The sequence below is a fragment of the Podarcis tiliguerta genome, assembly GCF_965153285.1.
Source record: "Podarcis tiliguerta genome assembly, chromosome: 7".
Taxonomy (NCBI): Eukaryota; Metazoa; Chordata; class Lepidosauria; order Squamata; family Lacertidae; genus Podarcis; species Podarcis tiliguerta.
Genome location: NC_139540.1, coordinates 67,440,564 through 67,448,515, shown reverse-complemented (window position 1 = coordinate 67,448,515; position 7,952 = coordinate 67,440,564). Strand labels below are relative to the sequence as shown.

General features: G+C 43.6%; 2 long non-coding RNA genes across 2 annotated transcripts; one reads left to right on the top strand and one right to left on the bottom strand.

Annotated features, from left to right (window-relative positions):
* Nucleotides 1-1,359: 1,359 nt before the first annotated feature.
* On the top strand, nucleotides 1,360-7,336 carry LOC310681653. Its single transcript, XR_014513451.1, has 3 exons — nucleotides 1,360-1,473; nucleotides 4,677-4,796; nucleotides 6,848-7,336. It is a non-coding gene; the product is annotated as an uncharacterized lncRNA (long non-coding RNA).
* On the bottom strand, nucleotides 1,670-6,851 carry LOC310681727. Its single transcript, XR_014513556.1, has 3 exons — nucleotides 5,690-6,851; nucleotides 3,970-5,249; nucleotides 1,670-3,610 (listed from the first exon to the last, which is right to left on the bottom strand). It is a non-coding gene; the product is annotated as an uncharacterized lncRNA (long non-coding RNA).
* Nucleotides 7,337-7,952: the final 616 nt, after the last annotated feature.

Here is a 7,952-nt window from a genome sequence, read left to right as displayed (position 1 = left end):
AGCCTTAAAGACTGCAATTTTCAACTTAAACAGGCAATAGCAGTGCCCGTGAGAAAGTATTTACATTTTACTGTCTCTACTTTTTCCACACGGTAATATGATTTCTTGTAAGTACAATGATAAAAAAAAGGAATTTCAAGTGGTTCCAACAGCTACATTGTATACTAATAAAAGCTGAAAAATACATTGTAAAGCATGAAAACCTATCACCTTAATGCCATTCTTTTTCTCCTCTTCTTCCAAGCTAGTGAAATAAAGTTGACATGTCAGTTTCCACTGTGACAAAAGACTGAAGGAATATTCTGATTAACATGGTTTTGGTCACCTAAATCCACGATATCACATATTGTACCAAGAATTGATGAAATTTTTGAACCATACCCATGCAAGCCCCATGCAATATCAACTGAAATATTCATAGGCGTGAAGAAACATTTATGCATAAATGTGCATGCCGCTTCAGGACTACAAAACCCATGTTGCAATGAGGCTGTTAGTGCAAAATGCATACACATCATTATCACAGACACATATCAAACTATTGACGTAACATTGTGTATTTGGACCTGGGCAGATTTTGATGTAACCAATGTATGTTTGACAGAAATGGGACTGGAGATGGAATTCTATCTGTGGATAAATCACTGTGACTCACTCAAACGATGTCAGCGGCTCCTAGCTGGTTGCCCAGGAAAGTATAAAGACAAGGAAAAGTTTATTACAGTCCTTTTTTATTTCAAACTTTAGAGAGGCTATAGAACCCAGCTTCTTGGATAATGGTGTTGTCCCAAGTGAATTACCACCCCCTGTCTTTCCCACTTCCTCATTCAGTATCATCATCATCAGCTCCTCTATGGATGCTGCTAAGTGCCCTCTGTCTTTGAGCTCTTTGCTCTCCTACTTTTAAGGCTTCCTGGGTTCTGGGAGATGGAGGGTCTGAAATGCTTTCTAGTGATAATGTGTCAGCCAGCTGCTGCTCCAGCTCTGCTTGCTCCTCCTTTCCCATTGTTTCCCATCTTTCTCCCTCATCTGCCTCTGAGGTGTAACCTCCCTCAACTCCCTGTTGTAAATCTAAACTGTCTTTCTCTTCCTCCTCCCTGGAAGGGTCAGGATGGGGAGGAGGTCTCCACCATTCCTCCTCTGCCCAGTCTCTGACAATTAGTTTTCTTTAACAGTGGAAGCAGATTTTCAGATTATACACAGCTCTTCTTCAGGCTTTGATTATGAGAGCAAAAAACAAACATCCTATATTCTAGATAGAAACAACTGAGTAGTCAGGCTGATGGTTACTTGGTTGCAGAGGTTTACTGGCCATTGCTGTTGGCATGGAGATAGTCTAGGTTGAAAGCAAACATGCCATTCTGATGTCATGTGTGATGTCACAAAGAGGCTATGCTTTAAGTCTTGGTAAAGCCAAAAACAGTTAACAGTCAGACGGCATCTCAGCACTGTTAAGATGGATCTCCATAACAGGTGATGAATAGTTTTATTTGGGGGATATATTTTACTATTGGGGGAAAGTTTTAGATTGGTTTGTCAGTTTGTAACCCATCAAGCAGAGGCCAATAGATATACATCCACAAACCTGGAGCCATCAAATAATCAACTTTATGTGTGACTTTGGGACTGATTCATACAACCACATTTCCTTTCTCCACTCTATAGCAGCTTTTTCTCTGTATTTGAAAAGATAAACAAGAAGGAGAAGATAAAGAACTAGGAATAAGATGTGCATGAGTATGGTGAGGATCTAAGCTTCACAAGTGAGACAGCTAGCTTTGTGGTCCAGCATAGGGATGATGGGTGCTTCATATTATTGAATTCCTGTTCCACAAAGAAGAAGCCTACTCTGGAATAACATCCAATGCATAATTCTGCTGGTATCATCATCATCATTATGTGGGTGTAACAGTTTTCCAAATAGTAATTCATCCAAGGTATCTTACAAACTGAGAGTACTTCAGCTGTAACTCCCAAAGAGCAATCTAATTTCCAAATTCTGTACAACAAAGTTAATAAATTCAGCAGTATAAGATCCTATCTCTTCTGGTTTGGTTGTAAGAAGATGGGCAGGTAGGGCTGTCTGAAGCCAGACTGAGTATGCTGAGGCAGAATGCCATCTGCCTTTATGGACCAGCCTGCTCTGTGAAAAAGCTCTGCGATGAACCTACTTCAAAGGGTTATTGAAAGGATAAAATGGGACGAGGAAGAACTATATGCTGCCCTGAGCTTCATGAAACAAGATAAGGAGCAGGATGAAAACATCATTGATAATCAAACAAACAAATTAACAAATAATGTTGTCGGCCCATACTTTTGTGGCTGGAAGATTCCTTCCCTCACCCCCATTTTCTCATTGGTAAGAAACACACTGAGGCCATGTTTAAGCATGCATAAGAGCAAATAGCGCTGACTGCAATTGGACTCGCTCATAAGCGGCGAGCTCTGAGCATCCCAGTTGAAGCAATGGCAACAAACTTAGAATTCTAACTTGCATGAGCGATATATGCTTAAAAGAAACTTCACAATCTCTTTTATGGAAGCACTGAGACTTTCCTTAAATGCATTGGTGTGAGAAATGAAAACTATAAACACCCTGGGATTCTCTTTTCCGTTCACTGCCTATTAATTGGCACTAATGAGGATTGTGTGCACATCAAGGAGGGGCAGAGTTGCAGGATGATGGCTCCCTCCACAGCCTCACAGCAGCAAAGCTTAATAAATGCTGTTTTAGATTAAAATGGAGGAGATCACAGAACCACCTAGTGCTGCTGTAGTGGATGGTGGAAGAACAATAGTGTGCATTACCTTTCCTCCACATTGGGTAAAGCAATACAGTGATGACATTTTTTTTAAGAAAAGCTGTTTTTCACCCTTCTTAAAATGAGCAACAAGAGCATAGGTAAAATCAACCCGTTATAACAAGGAAAATCATCACAGGGCCCAAACTAGGTGTAAAGGAAATGTCCTCCCAACTTGTCCTACTAGTTGAGTTGGGGAAACTGAGGCCCAGAGGTTGAATGCGGACCTCCAGGACTTGTTATTTGGCCCCTCAAATTCTCTGCAGGCCACACCCCCTATCCACAAGCCACACCCCTCACTTTGCTTTGCATCAAGTGGTTTTTTGCCTGGCTAGAATGTATCTTTGAATTGCAATAATGTCTATGGATGGAGGATGGAGAACGGAGGATGGAGGTGTGAGTAAGTGTAGAAACCAGCCTAATGGACAAAGGAGGGGAATTACATTTGTTGCCCCGCCTACTTTTGCTTATGCTCCACCCACCCTTATCATGTGTTCCTTGGGAGGCTGCCCAACAGGGAAAGCAACCCTTGGGCTGGAAAGAAACCCCCACTCCTGCTGTGTGTCAAAAGCACAGAGGACTGCTGTGACATCACCCCCAGTTTTCTAGGTGGCAAAACACACAACTGCAGGAGCAGCAACTGGTGTCTGCTACTCCCTTCTTCTAAAGCTTCCTCTGCCTGATTCTTCATCATGACAGAACACTGAGCAGAGAGCGTGTCCAGTGTGGTAGTGGACTGGCAACCACTAGTCATCACTGTGAGCCTAAACTCATTGGGAATGACCTATTGATCAGTGCACTGTATTAGCCTTAAAAGGTAAAGGTAAAGGTACCCCTGCCCGTACAGGGCAGTCTTGACAGACTCTAGGGTTGTGCGCCCATCTCACTCAAAGAGGCCGGGGGCCAGCGCTGTCCGAAGACACTTCCGGGTCACGTGGCCAGCGTGACATTGCTGCTCTGGCGAGCCAGAGCCGCACACGGAAACGCCGTTTACCTTCCCGCTAGTAAGCGGTCCCTATTTATCTACTTGCACCCGAGAGTGCTTTCAAACTGCTAGGTAGGCAGGCACTGGGAATGAACAGCGGGAGCCACCCCGCCACGGGGATTCGAACCACCGACCTTACGATCGGCAAGCCCTAGGCGCTGAGGCTTTAACCCACAGCGCCACCCGCGTCCTTGCATCCTTCCTATTACTGGAACAGTTTCCTTCTGCGTTTGCTGCTTTTAGCAAACCGTTCCACTGGTTCTGGATTTACTTTGTAAAACATGGATAGCCAATGTGGGGCCCTCCAGATGTGACTGGACTACAGGTCACATCAACTCTGACCCACTGTCTGGGACTGATGGGAATTGAGTCCAACAATATTTGAAGGACACCACCTTGAACACAGTGAGCATCTCTTCCATTCGCCTTCTACAGCCCACCTGGAATATAAGACATGTGACAGATTGCACTTAAGCCATTTGTTCTGAAATTCCTTTGATGGATGTCATCTTTATCTCTCAGAGTGGGGTTGGTCCAGTGATCTGAGCAGCAGTGAATCTGCAGCAGTCCTCACATTCTTTCACTGTAACTCATCCCCTTAATCTGTCCAAAATGAATAAACAAACTCACAAGAATGTTGCAAGCGATTCACCTTCTGTCTTCCAGGTGGTCGGTACAGGACCCTTTGAGTTGGTTGTGAATTTCTATTCTAAAATGCATAATTGTGGATGATGTAAAAAGCCCTTCCTGAATTAGTCCCTAATGAGTAATTATTGATCAGTTTCCGATATCCCATTTGGGGGCAAGATACGGGAGCGTGTGGTAGCATCTCAGCGCCAGCGGTTTCTGGAGGAGAAAATTTATTTAGATCCATTTCATTCTGGTTCCAGGCCTGGTTATGGGAGAGAGATGTCTTGGGTTCCTTTGGTTTGATGGATGACCTAAACCAGGAATTGGATTGGCCAGAACCCCCCTGACATGATTTTATATCTCCTCGCAGACACAGATAAGTATGTGACCTGGCGTGTAGCACTCTTTGCAACTGCTGCTAGGAAAATTAGAGCAAATTATATAGCCAAGGTAGCCATCAACTGTAAAGGAGATGAATTTATTTGACCCTACCTATCTACATCAGGCTAAGCTCTATCTTTGTCACCATACTCCGAGTATAAATTGCACACTGTATTAATTGACATTGCTTTTTGATATATTAGTGGTCATGTGATGATTTTAGCTTATGAATTTTATTGTTTAATGTCTTGATTTGTATATTGGGGTACTTTTATAGCTCTGTTTAGAGTACGTAATGTTTTGATAATATAAATGTTTTAAGTCTTTGGTATCAATCCAGTATATTTTCTTTTAATTGTCAAATGATTCTGTGTACCTTGCAGCAGCCTTTGGCTATGTGCAATAAAACTGACTGACCTCTCAGTAGCCTTCAATATTATCAACAATGGTACCTGTAATGGTTCTAGAGGTTGCTCGTGCATAAGTTGCTGCCACTCCTGGCTAGGTTACCTGGTTGAACCCTTTCTGTCTGGACAGCCTCAAGTTTTGTGGCTGCCTCAGTCGCTGGCAGAATCCATCAGTGGGCGTTTCTTGAACCTCTTCCAGCATAAAAGCTGTTTGATGCCCAGTCTTCTCCTACTCTCCCTGCGCGGAAGTCTTCTGCGCAGGGAGGGTGTGGGCAGCGGAGTACCCGTACTCTCTCCGCTGGTCTCCAGCGAGGAGTCCTGGAGCCACCTCTCCGATTCCCCCATCTGCCCCCCTTCTCCACTGGTGTTACACTGATTTCCTTCCCCAGCGGATGGGCTGCCTCTCTCCCTACTGGGACCCTCTCCGGCATCCCTCTGGAGCCTTCTCTCCGCCTCCAGCTCCGATGGCAGTTCCCTGACAGTACCCTTCTGGACTGCCTTGCTGGGGTGGGACTTGGAGGCACTGTTTTACAAGGGAGACGTTCATGTTGAGTTCTAGCACGATTTCCCCCCTAGAAAAATAAAGGGATCATTGAAAGTGCAAGATATCTGGGGATCCGGCTTCCCTAGCTTACTTAGAGTTCTTGTTATGGGATGGAAAGCATATCACCTACTATTATCCCATACTTCCCCCACACCCACTTTCCAATAACAAGTAAGCATTTTTCTAAGATGCTTAGATCTTCACTGAAAGGAGGAGGCAGATAAGAAACAAATGACACTGTCTTTCTCTCTCTCCCCCCACCCTTTTTTATATGAAAAGAAGCCATGTGTTTCACTTATCAGAACGCCAGACTTTAATAACAGATGCTTCCCTGCCTTCCTGCCCACCAAGGGATGATCTAATGCCTGGAACCATGCTTCAAATTGACGTTTAAAGCAAGAAGGAGTTTACATAAAATGAACTCCGGGGAGGCAAGGTTTGTTTTAACTTGGCAGGGCCTACCACGAAGGAGACAGCCCTTTAACCTCAATCTTCTCCTGAAATGGGTCAGGAGTTGCTCAGATGGGCATGGAACTAACAGGCCCAGATAGAGAAAGGGGTGATTAGTCAATGGTAGCCTGTCTGCATTTGAATGCTCTTTGTCTACCTGATAAATGGACATCACATGAAAGTTCATCGCAGTCCCTCCTCCCACCCTAACATAAAGCCCACAGCCATGAACAACTTGGTTTTAGTGTATTGTATTACTATTTATATTCATGTTCTAACAGTGAACAGCAAACCTCTATTTGATCGTCACAAAAATCATGTGATTTAGCATAGCTTGAGGATCGGTGGAGAGGAATGCTCAAAGTCACCCAGTGAGTTCTGAGTTTCCCTTCCCTCTCCTGAACCCAGAACTCTTTGCAGAAAATAAAAAAGCAGGGGGAATTACTAGAGTTATATATTTTGATATTCACAGTAGTTTATCCCACATTCCTAAATTCTCAGAATGTATGTACAGTTTAAATCTGACTTCATACTTTGGTATGCAAAGTCAAGGGCAATTGTACGTATATAATTGTTGTTTGTAAGCCTGCAAGCAAGGTCATATGCTGTTATTTTGGAATGATGCGTATTAACTTCATGTATTTTCTAGATACGGTGATGATGATGATGATGAAGATTTGACCTTCAGGTGGAGGTGCTGCCAATAGGTGGAAACCTGTAACCTTTTAGCTGTTGACTAAGTTCTTGACAATTGGCCGTGCTGATTAGAACTGATGGAATCCAGAGGGCCACAGATTTTCCATATCTGCTCTGCAGTGTCTGAGGGTTACAACTAGACATGGTACCTTTCAGAGGCAAGTCTTTCCACATAAAGGCAATTGCTTGTCACCTCTTCTTCCCTCCTGGCCCAGAAGTGCTGGCAAAGCATCTCTAACTCACTACAAATAATTGGACCGGGCCCTAAGAATGGCAGAAATGGCACTTGATATATGGGAGCGACATCCCTTAAACATACATGGAAAGCTCGAACTTGTCAGTTGCTTTCTACAACGTTGTGCACTGTGTCATATAAAAATGGATATATGTTTCACTGTACAAAATCTCTATAAATAATATTAAAGGTACAGAGACCGATCAATGCTGAGAAATGGAACGGCATTTGTGTTGCTTGGGACTGACTGTTCTGTCCTCTAGCAGAATTATTCCTTTCTAGAAATATTCCATCAGGATCAAAACACCTAGTGTTTCCCTTCTTCTTCCCTCCGCATACCATTTTACTAGGTGCCTGTATTATTAACCCCGCTTTAGTGTTCTTGGTTTGATCTGCCTCAAATCACTTGCGAATGCAGGAAATTGTAATGAAAATATAGCTACTTTTGATTTAGAAACCTCAGTAAATGAAGCTCTTCATTTGTAGGTTTCTGTGGGAGATCCTTGAATCCTAGGTGCCTCGCCACCTTTCTCCCTCAAACTGTGGTTTGATATCACAGGTGCGTATAAAGCTGCCTGATACCATATGGAACATTTTTTCAGTTCAACACAGTGTTGTCTGTTCTGAGACAGGAGACAGCCAGATACATTTACCCTTGATCCTTTAAGTTAGAGATGAAGAAGAGGAGGGGGAGGGGGAGGAGGAGGGGGAGTTTAGATTTGATATCCCACTTTATCACCACCCGAAGGAGTCTCAAAGCGGCTAACATTCTCCTTTCCCTTCCTCCCCCACAACAAACACTCTGTGAGGTGAGTGGGGCTGA